This window comes from Triticum aestivum, chromosome 2B (assembly GCF_018294505.1).
Source record: "Triticum aestivum cultivar Chinese Spring chromosome 2B, IWGSC CS RefSeq v2.1, whole genome shotgun sequence".
NCBI classification, from domain to species: Eukaryota; Viridiplantae; Streptophyta; class Magnoliopsida; order Poales; family Poaceae; genus Triticum; species Triticum aestivum.
Window position 1 is genome coordinate 197,775,187 of NC_057798.1, and position 16,877 is coordinate 197,792,063.

Here is a 16,877-nt window from a genome sequence, read left to right on the forward strand (position 1 = left end):
GATTTGACGCAGACGAGGTGGATGTTGTCGACGACAGCCGGCGCGGCTTGGTGCTAGCTCGCTGACACACCCACTGGGTGTAGCCTTCGAGCCTCCGGGTGCTTGAATGGGGGTCCCAGCCGGTCGGGTCCGACCGAACGGGCGTCGAGGCGGACTAACGGCTGGTCCGGCTTGGCGCATCCGGCGTCGAGGCAGACGAGCGAACGGGTCGGGCCCCCAGCCGGCCAGGCGTCGAAGTCGACAGGCGGACTGGGCGGCCAGATAGTGACGTGGGTAGGTCGCGGATGGAGCAGCCGGACATATCTCTTTTTTTTGCACAATCGGGTCCGACTTCTTTTATCTCTGTTTTTTTGCACGCAGACGGTCCCTTCTTTCTTCAGGAGCAGCAGGCAGTAGCGGGAGCCGGCATGGGCACAACCAGAGGCGGGGGAGGCCGGAGACGGCCGGGCACGGGCGGCAACCCAAAGTCGGCGCGGGCGGCGAGGCTGGCGAAGGGGAACCAGCGGCCAGGACGGCGGCAGAGCCGGGCACAGCGACCCGGCAGGCCTGGGGAGCTGGCGGGGTGCGGCGAGCCGGCGCGCATGGAGCGGGGAGCCAAGGCCGGGCCGCGCGGGCGTAGCAGCAGCGGCCAGCCGGGGCGGCGAGCCCGCGTCCCGGAGGTAGAGCCAGTGCGAGGCGGACCCGGTAGCCGGCGCGACGTCACGGGAAGATGCGAAGCCGGCGCGGGGCGGCGACGTGCCACGGCGAGGGCACCCACGGCCGGCCCATCGGTTGTCGGGGATGAGCACGGGCGTGCGTGCAGGGTTGCGCGGGAGAAGCCGCGCGCGCGGACCCGGAGGCGTATCACGAGGGAGCGGCCAGAATGGTGATGACCCACAAGTGTAGGGGATCTATCATAGTCCTTTTGATAAGTAAGAGTGTCGAACCCCATGAGGAGCAGAAGGAAATGACAAGCGGTTTTCAGTAAGGTATTCTCTACAAGCACTGAAATTGTAGGTAACAGATAGTTTTGTGATAAGATAATTTGTAACGGGTAACAAGCAATAAAAGTAAATAAGGTGCAGCAAGGTGGATTAATCCTTCTTGTAGCAAAGGAAAAGCTTGGACAAATTCTTATAATGAGAAAAGCGCTCGCGAGGACACATGGGAATTATCGTCAACCTAGTTTTCATCACGTTCATATGATTCGCGTTCGTTACTTTGATAATTTGATATGTGGGTGGACCGGTGCTTGTGTACTGCCCTTTCTTGGACAAGCATCCCAATGATTAACCCCTAATACAAGCATCTGTGATACGTCTCCAATGTATCTACTTTTCCAAACACTTTTGCCTTTGTTTTGGACTCTAACTTGCATGATTTGAATGAAACTAACCCGGACTGACGCTGTTTTCAGCAGAACTACCATGATGTTGTTTTATGTGCAGAAAAGAGAAGTTCTCGGAATGTCCTGGAAATTCACGGAGGCACTTTTTGGAATTAATAAGAATTTCTGGGCGAAAGAAATACACCAGGGGGCCCACACCCTGTCCATGAGACAGGGGGGCGCCCCCCCCTATAGGGCGCGCTCCCCTATCTCATGCCCCCCTGGACCTCCACCGACCTCAACTCCAACTCCATATATTCTGTCTCGGGGAGAAAAAAATTAGAGAGAAAGTTTCATCGCGTTTTACGACATGGAGCCGCCGCCAAGCCCTAATCTCTCTCGGGATGGCTGATCTGGAGTTTGTTCGGGGCTCCGGAGAGGGGGATTCGTCGCCGTCGTCATCATCAACCATCCTCCATCACCAATTTCATGATGCTCACCGTCGTGCGTGAGTAATTCCATCGTAGGCTTGCTGGACGGTGATGTGTTGGATGAGATTTACCATGTAATCAAGTTAGTTTTGTTAGGGTTTGTTCCCTACTATCCACTATGTTCTGAGATTGATGTTGCTATGACTTTGCTATGCTTAATGCTTGTCACTAGGGCCCGAGTGCCATGATTTCAGATCCGAACCTATTATGTTTTCATGAATATATGTGTGTTCTTGATCCTATCTTGCAAGTCTATAGTCACCTATTATGTGTTATGATCCTACACCCCCGAAATGACTATAATCGGGATACTTCTCGGTGATGACCGTAGTTTGAGGAGTTCATGTATTCACTATGTGTTAATGCTTTGGTCCGGTTCTCTATTAAAAGGAGGCCTTAATATCCCTTAGTTTCCACTAGGACCCCGCTGCCACGGGAGGGTAGGACAAAAGATGTCATGCAAGTTCTTTTCCATAAGCACGTATGACTATTTACGGAATACATGCCTACATTACATTGATGAACTGGAGCTAGTTCTGTGTCACCCTATGTTATAGCTATTACATGAGGAATCGCATCCGGCATAATTATCCATCAATGATCCATTGCCTACGAGCTTTTCACATATTGTTCTTCGCTTATTTACTTTTCCGTTACCATTACTATCATACTACTTTGCTACTAAATACTTTGCTGCAGATACTAAGTTATCCAGGTGTGGTTGAATTGACAAATCAACTGCTAATACTCAAGAATATTCTTTGGCTCCCCTTGTGTCGAATCAATAAATTTGGGTTGTACTTCACCCTCGAAAGCTGTTGCGATCCCCTACACTTGTGGGTTATCAATCCGCAACTACAAAAGAAGTATTAAGGTAAACCTAACCATAACATGAAACATATGGATCCAAATCAACCCCTTACGAAGCAACTCATAAACTAGGGTTTAAGCTTATGTCACTCTAGCAACCCATCATCTACTTATTACTTCTCAATGCCTTCCTTTAGGCCCAAATAATGGTGAAGTGTCATGTAGTCGACGTTCATATAACACCACTAGAGGAGAGACAACATACATCTCATCAAAATATCAAACGAATACCAAATTCACATGACTACTAATAGCAAGACTTCACCCATGTACTCAGAAACAAACGTAACTACTCACAAAGCATATTCATGTTCATAATCAGAGGAGTATTAATATGCATTAAGGATCTGAACATATGAGGAGTAATCAACTAGCATCAACATTAAGGAGTAATCAACACTACTAGCAACCCACAGGTACCAATCTGAGGTTTTGGTATAAAGATTTGATACAAGAGATGAACTAGGGTTTGAGAGCATATGGTGCTGATGAAGATGTTGATGGAGATTGACCCCCTCCCGGTGAGAGGATCGATGGTGATGATAATGGTGATGATTTCCCCCTCCCGGAGGGAAGTTTCCCCGGCAGAACAGCTCCGCCGGAGCCCTAGATTGGTTCCACCAAGGTTCCGCCTCGTGACGGTGGAGTTTCGTCCCGTAAGCTTGCTTCTGATTTTTTTCCAGGGTAAAAGACTTCATATAGCAGAAGATGGGCACCGGAGGGCTGCCAGGTGGCTCACGAGGCAGGGGGCATGCCTAGGGGGTAGGGCGCGCCCCCCACCCTCATGGATGGTGGGTGGCCCCCCTCAGGTATTTCTTCCGCTAATTATTTTTTATTAATTCCAAAATGACTTTGGTGGAGTTTCAGGACTTTTGGAGCTGTGTAGAATAGGTCTCCAATATTTGCTCCTTTTCTAGCCCAGAATCCCAGCTGTTGTCATTCTCCCTCTTCATGTAAACCTTGTAAAATTTAGATACATTACAACCGAACACTCTTCCAGCCCTCTCAGGCCATCAGCGTTGCCGGCCATCCGATCGTCATTTTCTAGCCTTTTGACCGTCAGATTAGCTGTGAATCGCGCGTACGCTGACTCCGTTATCGCTAATCGTTTTGGGCCGCTTCTCTGGTCACTTTTTTGGGCGTCAATGGTTAAATTGGGCCTAATGGGCCTGTAGCCCCCTCGTTCGCCTAACGCACCGGCTGGCTCCTCCCATTCCCACCCCGATCTCTCCCCTCTCTCGCCGGCAAGACATGTTGCGCCGCCACCTGTTGCGTTCTATTCGGCTTCCAGACCCTCGCGGTTTAATCCTCGGCAACTCCCGTCCTTCATGTTGGAACGAAGCCTCCGTCTTCGCCATGTCACCGTTGTCCTCCTTCGGTATTCACCTGAAGATGCAGTAGGGAGGGGCTCCACCTCGTGCCGGCGACGAGCTCCACTCTCTCACCGGCAGAGGCACTACACCACTGCATCCTGGACCTAATTTTTTTCTACGAGTCCTTGGGCTCGCCACCGCCAGATCGAGCGCCCGATCCCATGCCATATTTATCGTCCTCGAGCGTGCCACACCGCCAGATCGAGGACCCTCCGTAGGTACTCGCGGGCGTCAGGGAAGTTTTGGCCAGGTTGTGCATCGCTTTTGCTGGACAGGTTCGTTAACCTGCACCGACCAATTTTGTACATCACAATAGATCTGAACGGAGTTTTCATACGTGAGTAACTGAATTTCATTGATCCAAATGATAATATTGTAATCTGTACAGACTTCTTGTGATTTCTGACCCAACTCATCTCTATACAAACGTCCTGACTGGTTGTGATTCTATTCAGGGAGAAGAAAATATACAATTCATTGTTTGCACTGTTAAAGCTAGCATCAGGAGGTCGTTCATGTCACCAGAATGTGCAACAAGAATAAAAGTGCAACTACACTGAGCTTCTTCGAGGTATGCAGAGTATGTCCTCTCATACACCCTGTGCTTAATTTGTCAATTATATCCTAAAGATATGGGTTCACCAGATACAAAGAACATCTTATTGGGATTTCAAAAAAAATGTTCATCTTATCAGTGTTCGCTCCCTATTTTATTTTCAATGGAACCTTCTCCTTAATTAAGACATGGTATCCTTTAAAAGAAATGTAAGACATGGGAGGTTGAGTTTGTGGAAGTATCATCACAAATGATAGCGAACAAATCAATATTGGCAACATGTAGACCAGAAAACATTCCAGCTGAGAGAGCTGCCCTTAGTTGTCAAAAAATTATTATCGTCTTTAATTAGGGCCAATAAAATTTGCTTCTTACCGGAATCCTTACATTCGGCATTCTCTTTCCTCTTAGGTTCATGCTGCCTACACATGCATCATATTTAGGGCATCTAGAAGTGCAAGTTGCAAGGTGTTCAAAATACATCAATAAATAAAAGGAACAGTCAGAGAGTAAAAGTCCCAGGGCTGGTTAAGATATATTAACACGTCGATCATTTTGTAGTAAATTTTCTGCTCCTGCCCTGCAGTTTGTCTGTAACGTTTCCCTTCCCTTGCACATAAGAGATACCAGAAATAATTATTACCTTGGATATGTTGTTTTTGCTTCATCCGCTCAAGTGATATGAAAGAATTTATACTATATGTAAGCCTATTTATCTCTGAAATATCAATATGGTGTTGTATCACTTGACCATTCCATAACATACAACCAATGTTGAAGTTTTACTTGCTCTTATGTATGGTGTGAGCGTTTCTATTTCTTTTATGGTTATTTCCCTATTTCTAGGAAACAATAATATGTTGAATGCCAAGGTAACAAAACATGCATTATTATTTGGAATGAAGGTCCCCTTGATTCTTAAGATTTTTTAGATGAGTGGTTGTTCAATATTTTATGGGCCTTCATTTCTCGAATGGTCTTTTTGTTACATTATATTTTAGAATAAACAATTGTTACATTTCTTGGGATCATGCAAGTTTAATGCTTGAAGTGATCTACATTTTTACAGTTATTGTTCTGTTACCCACCCATGTGTGCACTTAATTGACTGTTTAAGGCTTCCATTCCAACATCGATGTTATTTTGGCTAGCTGAAAGCAGATAGTGTATGCTACATGTAGAAGTTCCTTTTGTTTTTTGAATCAGCGCACACCATTAACTAATTGTGTGCCCACCTTCTTTGTGATAGCTTGCTATCGGATAGACTCAGTTCGAACACTTTATGCAAGTTATATACTGTATATGATATGTAAGATGTTGTGTGACTTCTTTTTGGCAGCCCTACACCTCCTATCCTAGCTGGTGTACCAAGATGTTAATTAGAGAGTACTACTAAACATGCATTGTGTTAGTATATTAATTTATTGCATGCCATGTTGAGAACTTGCTTTCTTAGTTCTGAATCTCAGGATTTCTTGCCTGGTTCTATTTGTTATGGGCAAGACATGCACCCGTGTCACTTTTCCTCAAACATTTCTACCATTCTTTCATCAAGATGGATTGCTGCAGCAATACACATCTTTATTTTCTGTACCCGCATGCTCTTACGTGTGGCTAGATGTCCAAACCATTGTCATTTCAGTGTTGGCCAGGGAATTCAGATCATTGTAATATAGGTGACCTATGTGATAGCTTCAAGGTGAGTCTCCGCAGTCAATGGAAGGTTTATCCCTGCTAAAATATTCATGTGGAAAATGGAAAATATATTAGATAGCCCAATTTGAATGCCAAAAGTATTAATTCCAAAGTTGTCTTCGTTTGTGCAGGCTTACCCGAGTCAACCATCCATTTCAATAAGCTTGGAAATGCTACAATGATTGTTCAGAGTAAGTTTTGCATTGGTGTTATACTGTTGTACATTGGCATGTAAAATATTTTGTATTCTGATGGCTGTATTAAATCACCTTTCTTTCCTTCCTCTGTTCTATTGTAGTGTTCAGGGCTTCCTGAGATCCAGAATCAATGTTCAGTGCAACTGTTGCATGGTCTCGAGGAAAGTGATGCTAAAGAATCAAGCGTGTTGCTCAATCACGAGAAATTAATTATCTTGACCGTGTTTTATTTCTTTTGAATTCTTCAGTTAAAAGTTCATCAATTACTAAATTGTGTCTAAGGAACTTGCAAATTCGAATTAGGGACATCAAATGAAAGCATATGAGCTTTCTCAACTAGATGCTATTACCAATGAATATTCAACTCTTCCATTACTTAAGAAATAAACATATACAAATATCTATGTAAATTCCTATCATTTTGTTATCAAAATGAACGAGCACGGCAACACGTGCCATCCATGATCTAGTATAAAAGAAAATAGTTATAAATATTGTGACATAACGTGTAATAACATCACATAATGCAATAAATATCGATATAAAAGCATGATGCAAAATGGACGTATCAAGTGGCGGGGTGATGCAGGGCGGATTGGGGTCGCGCGGCGGCGACGGGAAGCCGGCCCGGGGCCAGCTCGCGAAGGCGGGGGCGACGGGACGCGCCCGGGACCGTGAGAGGCCGAATGTGGATGGAGGCGGGCCCGTCCAAGGGAGGGGCAGAGCTGGCGTGGGGAGTGCGCGAGGAGTTCGGGCGAGGTGGGGCGAAGCCGGCACGGGGGAGGAGCCAAAGGCAGGGGCGCCGTCGACCCGGCGGCCGCGCGGCTGAGGCGGGGGGCCGCGGGTGCTACCACGCGGTGACCCGGCGGGGCGAGCCTGACCCGGCCAAGCTCGGGGCGGCGTCGGGGAGCCGGACGCGGCCGGTTTGGGGAGGCGGCCAAGAGCCGTACACCGGGCTGGCACGGACGCCGGACGTGGAGGCCAGCTCGCGGCGAACCGGCGGACAAGCGCGGGAGCGGCACAGGCGACGGGCGCGCGCGGGCGAAGAGGGCTCAGGCGGCGCTCGCAGTGGCGCAGCGCGAGGGCGGAGGAGGCTGGGCGCGCACGCAGGTGGCCCGGTGGCAGGGGAGCGCGCGCGGAGGAGTAGAAGGCCGGGCCCGTGGTGCTGGGACAGAGGAGCTGAGGCGAGTCGGAGCTCGGGCTTCAGCGTCGATGTGCGAGGGCCAGCAGAAAGCAGCGGTAGCAGGGAGCTCTTCTACGAGCAGAGGCCGCGCGGCTGAGAAGTCATGCACTGCTGCTCCTTGCAACTTAGCACGGGGAGGAGGCCCACGGAGATGCAACAGAAGATGGCCACGACAGTGAGCGCCGCAGCTGGCCGGAACGAGCCAGTGCACGGGCAGTATTCAGGCAGCGTCCGAGTCATATCTGGGGAGTGTATAAGGAATTATTTGGCTATTGTATGCGCAATATACAACTTGTGTCTGACTAATGTCTGGGTAGTGTACGGGGCATATCTGGTTTCCTTCTGGGAAGTGTATGACCATGGTTTTGGCGGTGCATGGCCATTGTACATGAAGCATCTAACCATTATCTGGCCATTGCCTCGGAGGAGCAAACGGAGGAGCGAGGGAGGCACAGCATAGAGGAGAGCGGACGCGAGCGACACGCGGATGGATGCGCCGACCGAAGCGAGGCGGCGCAACGCGCACGGGCGGACGGCCGGCGTCGCAGCGGTGGTGAGGCCGAGGACGATGATATGTTTCCAACGTATCTATAATTTTTGATTGCTCCATGCTATTATATTACCCGTTTTGGATGTTTATGGGCTTTACTTTACACTTTTATATCATTTCTGGGACTAACCTACTAACCAGAGGCCCAGCCCGAATTGCTGTTTTTTTGCCTATTTCAGTGTTTCAAAGAAAAGGAATATCAAACGGAGTCCAAATGGAATGAAACCTTCGGGAGCGATTTTTTTGAAACAAACGCAATCCAGGAGACTTGGAGTGGACGTCAAGAAGCAGTCGAGGCAGCAACGAGGCAGGAGGGCGCACCCCCACCCTCGTGGGCCCCTCGTGGCTCCCCTGACCTACCTCCTTCGCCTATATATACTCCCGTACCCTGAAAACAACGGGGAGCACCACGAAAACCTAATTCCACCGCCGCAACCTTCTGTATCCGCGAGATCCCATCTTGGAGCCTTCGTCGGTGCTTCGCCGGAGGGGGAATCGACCATGGAGGGCTTCTACATCAACATCATAGCCTCTCCGATGAGTTGTGTTTGTTCTTGGAGATCTATTCGATGTAACTCTTTTTGCGGTGTGTTTGTCGAGATCTGATGAATTGTGGGTTTATGATCAAGTTTATCTATGAGAAATATTTGAATCTCCTCTAAATTCTTTTATGTATGATTGTTTATCTTTGCAAGTCTCTTTGAATTATCAGTTTGGTTTGGCCTACTAGATTGATCTTTCTTGCAATAGGAGAAGTGCTTAGCTTTGGGTTCAATCTTGCGGTGTCCTTTCCTAGTGACAGCAGGGGCAGCAAGGCACGTATTGTATTGTTGCCATCAAGGATAAAAAGATCGGGTTTATATCATATTGTTTGAGATTATATCTCTACATCATGTCATCTTTCTTAATGTGTTACTCTGTTCTTATGAACTTAATACTCTAGATGCAGGCAGGAGTCGGTCGGTGTGTGGAGTAATAGTAGTAGATGCAAGCAGGAGTTGGTCTACTTGTTGCGGACGTGATGCCTATATACATGATCATGCCTAGATAATCTCATAACTATGCACTTTTCTATCAATTGCTCGACAGTAATTTGTTCACCCACCGTAATACTTATGCTATCTTGAGAGAAGCCACTAGTGAAACCTATGGCCCCCGGGTCTATCTTTTATCATATAAGTTTCCGATCTATCTTTATTTGCAATCTTTACTTTCCAATCTATATAATAAAAATACCAAAAATATTTATCTTATCTTATTATCTCTATCAGATCTCATTTTCGCAAGTTACCTTGAAGGGATTGACAACCCCTTTATCGCGTTGGTTGCGAGGTTCTTGTTTGTTTGTGTAGGTACGAGGGACTTTTGAGGAGCCTCCTACCGGATTGATACCTTGGTTCTCAAAAACTGAGGGAAATACTTATGCTACTTTGCTGCATCACCCTTTCCTCTTCAAGGGAAAACCAACGCAGTGCTCAAGAGGTAGCAAGAAGGATTTCTGGCGCTGTTGCCGGGGAGGTCTTCGCTCAAGTCAAGACATACCAAGTGCCCATCACAAACTCATCTCCCTCGCATTACATTATTTGACATTTGCCTCTCATTTTCCTCTCCCCCACTTCACCCTTGCCGTTTTATTCGCCCTCTTTTTTCCGTTAGCCTCCCTTTTTCGCTTGTCTCTTGTGTGCTCGTCGTCATGGCTAGTTCTCTGTCTACTCCTTTGTCCCCCGAGGTTGAAGTTCTTCACTTCAAGCAAAGGCAAGGAGAAAACTTGAAAGATGCTTGATATAGGATGATGGAATCTTATCGTAACTGCACTTTAGAGGTGAATTTTAGAATTGTTCTTCGCAATTTTTATGTTGGACTAAATATGTCCCATAGACAACTCTTGGATTGCATTGCCAAAGGAAAATTTATCGAGATTGATCCCAGTATTGCGCATGAAGTCATAGAGGGAATAGTGGGAACACTACCTCAAAAGGGGGGATCACATCATACCCCGGAGGAGACACAAGTTTTTGAAAAAACTTGTGAAGTAACAATTTTTTTGCAAAAGTCCCTTGAACCTCTTAAGAGTGTTAGCGGAAATCTTCACCGCATGAATATGTTGATCACTCTTTGTAATAAGCGGTTGGATTATTTAGATCTAAAAATCTCCAAGTATGAGGGGAAAGGTAAAGAACCTCCCGGATTTGAGCATGACTCCGCTAAAAAATTAAAAACCAAGGATAGCGATACCTAGATTTATTCTCCCTTTTATGCGTAGCTAGGGGCGTTAAACGATAGCGCTTGTTGGGAGGAAACCCAATTTTATTTTTGTTCCTTGCTTTTTGCTTCTATTTAGTAATAAATAATTCATCTAGCCTCTATTTAGATTCTGTTTTATGTTTTAGTTAGTGTTTGTGCCAAGTAGAACCTATAGGATAACCTACGGTGATAGTTAATTTGATTCTGCTGAAAAACAGAAACTTTTGCGCGCACGAGAATAACTTTAATAAATCACAGAAACATGATTTTTAGTTTATTCTTTTTGTAGTATATCAATAAACAAATTTACCAGGACTTCTTATTTTGGTAGGATTTTTAGAGTTCCAGAAGTATTTGAAAGTTACAGATTTCTATAGACTGTTCTGTTTTTGACAGATTCTGTTTTTCATGTGTTGTTTGCTTATTTTGATGAATCTATGGCTAGTATCGAGGGGTATGAACCATAGAGAAGTTGGAATACAGTATGTTTAACACCAATATAAGTAAATAATGAGTTCATTATAGTACCTTATGTGGTGGTTTTTCTTTCTTGCACTAACGGAGCTTATGCGATTTCTTATTGAGTTTTGTGTTGTGAAGTTTTCAAGTTTTGGGTAAAGTTTTGATGGACTATGAAATAAGGAGTGGAAAGAGCCTAAGACTGGGGATGCCCATGGCACCCCAAGATAATCCAAGTACAACCAAAAGCCTAAGCTTGGGGATGCCTCGGAAGGCATCCCCTCTTTCATCTTCATCTATCCGTAACTTGACTTGGAGCTATATTTTTATTCGCCATATGATATGTGTTTTGCTTGTAGCGTCTTGTATGATATGAGTTTTTGCTTATTAGTTTACCACAATCATCCTTGTTGTACACACCTTTTGGGAGAGACACACATGATTTGGGATTTATTAGAATACTCTATGTGCTTCACTTATATCTTTTGAGCTAGATAATTTTGCTCTAGTACTTCACTTATATCTTTATAGAGCACGACGGTGGCTTTATTTTGTAGAAATTGTTAATCTCTCATGCTTCACTTATATTATTTTGAGAGTCTTTTAGAACAGCATGGTATTTTCTATGGTTATAAAATTGGTCCTAGAATGATGGGCATCCAAGTTGGGTATAATAAAAACTATCATAGGAAGTGAATTGGATGGTATGATAAATTTGATGCTTGATAATTGTTTTGAGATATAGAGGTGGTGATATTAGAGTCATGCTAGTTGGGTAATTGTGATTTTAAAGAATAATTGTGTTGAAGTTGGCGAGTCCCGTAGCATGCACGTATGGTAAAAGTTGTGTGACAAATTTGTTGCACGAGGTGCTCTTTTGATTGCCTTCCTTATGAGTGGAGGTCGGGATCGCGCGATGGTTAACTCCTACAACCCTTCCCCTAGGAGCATGCGTAGTAGTACTTTGCTTTGAGGGCTAATAAAACTTTTGCAATAAGTATATAAGTTCTTTATGACTAATGTGAGTCCATGGATTATATGCACTCTTACCTTTCCATCATTGCTAGCCTCTTCGGTACCGTGCATTGCCCTTTCTCACCTTGAGAGTTGGTGCAAACTTCGCCGGTGCATCCAAACCCCGTGATACGATACGCTCTATCACACATAAACCTCCTTATATCTTCCTCAAAACAGCCACCATACCTACCTATTATGGCATTTTCATAGCCATTCCGAGATATATTGACATGCAACTTTCCATCGCTCCGTTCATCATGACACGTTCCATCATTGTCATATTGCTTTTGCATGATCATGTAGTTGGCATCGTACTTGTGGCAAGGCCACCTTCATAATTTTTCATACATGTCGCTCTTGATTCATTGCATATCCCGGTACACCGCCGGAGGCATTCATATAGAGTCATATCTTGTTCTAGTATCAAGTTGTAATTCATGAGTTGTAAATAAATAGGAGTGTGATGGTCATCATTATTAGAGCATTGTCCCCAAATAAAAAAAAGGAAAGGCCAAAAAAAGGCCAAATAAAAAAAGGTCAAATAAAAAAAACAAAGGCCCAAAAATAAAATAAAATAAAAAAGGGGACAATGTTACTATCTTTTTCTACACTTGCGCTTCAAAGTAGCACCATGTTCTTCATATAGAGAGTCTCTTATGTTGTCACTTTCATATGCTAGTGGGAATTTTTCATTATAGAACTTGGCTTGTATATTCCAATGATGGGCTTCCTCAAAATGCCCTAGGTCTTCGTGAGCAAGCAAGTTGGATGCACACCCACTTAGTTTCTTTTGTTGAGCTTTCATACATTTATAGCTCTAGTGCATCCGTTGCATGGCAATACCTACTCCTCATGTTGACATCAATTAATGGGCATCTCCATAGCCCATTGTTAGCCTCGTCAATGTGAGACTTTCTCCTTTTTTGTCTTCTCCACACAACCTCCATCATCATATTCTATTCGACCCATAGTGCTATATCCATGACTCACGCTCATGTATTGCGTGAGAGTTGAAAAAAGCTGAAGTGTGTTAAAAAGTATGAACCAATTGCTTGGCTGAAATCGGGGGTGTGCATGATGGGAGTGTTTTGTGTGAAAAAAAAATGAAAACATAGCCTAACTATATGATTTTGTAGGGATGAACTTTCTTTAGCCATGTTATTTTGAGAAGACATGATTGCTTTTTTAGTATGCTTGAAGTATTATTACTTTTATGTCAATCTGAACTTTTATTTTGAATCATTTGGATCTGAACATTCATGCTACAATAAAGAAAATTACATTGAGAAATATGCTAGGTAGCATTCCACATCAAAAATTCTGTTTTTATCATTTACCTACTCGAGGACGAGCAGGAATTAATCTTGGGGATGGTTGATACGTCTCAAACGTATCTATAATTTTTGATTGCTCCATGCTATTATATTACCCGTTTTGGATGTTTATGGGCTTTACTTTACACTTTTATATCATTTCTGGGACTAACCTACTAACCGGAGGCCCAGCCCGAATTGTTGTTTTTTTCCTATTTCAGTGTTTCGAAGAAAAAGAATATCAAACGGAGTCCAAACGGAATGAAAACTTCGGGAGCGATCTGTTTGGAACAAACGCAATCCAGGAGACTTGGAGTGGACGTCAAGAAGCAGCCGAGGCGGCCACGAGGCAGGAGGGCGCCCCCCAACCTCGTGGGCCCCTCGTGGCTCCCCTGAACTACCTCCTTCACCTATATATACTTCCGTACCCTGAAAACATCGGGGAGCACCATGAAAACCTAATTCCACCACCGCAACCTTCTGTATCTGCGAGATCCCATCTTGGAGCCTTCGTCAGCGCTTCGCCGGAGGGGGAATCGACAATGGAGGGCTTCTACATCAACATCATAGCCTCTCCGATGAGTTGTGAGTAGTTTACCACAGACCTTCGGGTCCATAGTTATTAGCTAGATGACTTCTTCTCTCTCTTTGAATCTCAATACAAAGTTCTCCTTGATCTTCTTGGATATCTATTTGATGTAACTCTTTTTGTGGTGTGTTTGTCGAGATCCGATGAATTGTGGGTTTATGATCAAGTTTATCTATGAGAAATATTTGAATCTCCTCAGAATTCTTTTATGTATGATTAGTTATCTTTGCAAGTCTCTTCGAATTATCAGTTTGGTTTGGCCTACTAGATTGATCTTTTTTGCAATAGGAGAAGTGCTTAGCTTTGGGTTCAATCTTGCGGTGTCCTTTCCCAGTGATAGCAGGGGCAGCAAGGCACGTATTGTATTGTTGCCATCGAGGATAAAAAATGGGGTTTATATCATATTGTTTGAGTTTATCCCTCTACATCATGTCATCTTTCTTAATGCGTTACTCTGTTCTTATGAACTTAATACTCTAGATGCAGGCAGGAGTCGGTCGATGTGTGGAGTAATAGTAGTAGATGCATGCAGGAGTCTGTCTACTTGTTGCGGATGTGATGCCTATATACATGATCATGCCTAGATAATCTCATAACTATGCACTTTTCTATCAATTGCTCGACAGTAATTTGTTCACCCACCGTAATACTTATGCTATCTTGAGAGAAGCCACTAGTGAAACCTATGGCCCCCGGGTCTATCTTTTATCATATAAGTTTCTGATCTATCTTTATTTGCAATCTTTACTTTCCAATCTATATCATAAAAATACCAAAAATATTTACCTTATCTTATTATCTCTATCAGATCTCACTTTTGCAAGTTACCGTGAAGGGATTGACAACCCCTTTATCGCATTGGTTGCGAGGTTCTTGTTTGGTTGTGTAGGTACGAGGGAATTTTGAGGAGCCTCCTACTGGATTGATACCTTGTGTAGGTACGAGGGAAATACTTATGCTACTTTGCTGCATCACCCTTTCCTCTTCAAGGGAAAACCAACGCAATGCTCAAGAGGTAGCAGCCGATGACAAGGACGCGCCGTCCTGCGCGGTCGCTCTGGGGGCGGGTCGATGTTGAGCCCCCGAGTGCTACCAGAGAGATGGCGCGACGCCGTGGTGGAGATGACGAAGATGGCGAGGCCGACGACGAGGACGCACTGCTCCATGCGGCCGCCCCGGGGGCGAGTTGATGTCGAGCCCTCGAGCGTGGCCGGAGAGACGGCAACGACGTCGCGACGAAGATGACCAAGATGGTCCCTCCCAGATCGCGGTTCCAGCGGAAGCTTGCCCCATGGTGGGCGCCAACTGTCGGGGTTATCTCGCGGGCGGGTTCGTGAGATGACAGATGCCACGAGGTGGCTTGAGGTGAGGGTAAGACTGCTTTGGAGATCCGGGGGCGGGATTGGGCAAACAGCACGCGGTGGTTTACCCAGGTTCGGAGCTCTCCGGAGAGATAATAGCCCTACCCCTGCATGTCTGAATATATATGCAGTGTACATGTCTGGCAGTACAGAGTTGCTCCTAGAGCTGTATTACGGAAAGCAACTATGGTCATCTGGCCTTAGGTATGCATGCGTGTGGTATGAGTGCCAAATGCACTAGTGGCTAGCTTGTGGCCGAATGGGTGTGGCATGAGTGCATAAGTGTGTGTGGATGGATGGATGGATGGATATATATAGTGTGGCTTGCTTCCTTGGTCAAGTATTTGCCTTCTTGGCCAAGGAAGTGACCTCTTCTCCAAGAAAGTGCCTCCCCTGGGTCACTTTATACAATAGTGCCCAGGGACAAGTAGCATTGTACATGATGTCGCGTATGACGAGTGAATAGTGTATGCTTTATCATCAACAATGGTCGCGGTAAGTTAACCTAGCAAAAGGACAAATGCGAAATGTTTTCCGGAAACCCTAAAGGCTCCGGCGATTAGGGTTTGGCAGACTCGACGGTGCCCGCAGATCGGATCGGCGGGGCGCACCGGAGTTCCGCCGGACGGGGGATGGCGACACCCTCCGGGAGCGGCGAAGGTGCGACGGGGGAGATGCTGTCGCCCAGGACTGCCAGGGCATGCCTGGAGGAACAACTCGGGAAGCTTGATATCTCTGAGGAAGAAGCGACGCCCCTGGTGCTCGATGATCGCATTGAGGGGGCGCAGGAGAAGTGGAAGGTCGCGGGGAAGATCTTGCATCGCAACATACTGCATATCCAGACCATCACAAACGCCCTTCGACCCACATGGGGGAACCCTAAGGGTCTATCTTTCCGCTTAGTAGGAGAAAGCACATTCGTTACCGAGTTTGCAATGAAATGAGACAGAGACCGTGTATGGGACGGATCCCCATGGCACATCAGTAAGAACGCGGTCTTGCTGTCAGAATTTGATGAGTGCATGCGCCCATCGAAACTCAAGTTCGACAAACTCAAAGTTTGGGCTCATGTTGTTGATCTTCCGTTCAATCTGCGGGATGATTCATGGTGCAAGGCAATTGCAAAGCAGATAGACAAGGATGCTAGTTCGGTTCACTTTGATCATGGGGGAGGCTACCTACGAGCTTGAGTCACCCTGGATCACTACAAAAAAAGACACATCCGTGACATTTCGGGCCGAACGAATTTTTTTCCTGTCATACATATGACACTTCTATGACGATAATTGTGACAAAACCCGATATCATCATAGATGTGGTGGGCTCCTACTTCTATGACAAAAAATCATGACAGAAAATGGGCTTTTCGTCCTGGGCGGGCCGGAGACACAACTGCATGACATTCTTTGGGCCGTCCATGACGGAAAAAACTGTGGTACAAGCGAGGGGGAGGAAAATTTCGGGGAGTTGCCGGTTACGGTGGGAGGTCGGGGGCGGAGCGATGCGTGTTTCTCTCGTACGTACGCGCGTGTGTGCGAGGCGTTGGCTCTAACTGAACCCGAGCGAGGCATTGGGCTCTAACTGAACCCGAGCGATTGCACTGCAGGCTACGCGTTACTGAACCCGAGCGATCGATCGATGGCTATTAACTGAACCCGATGGAGCAATTCCTT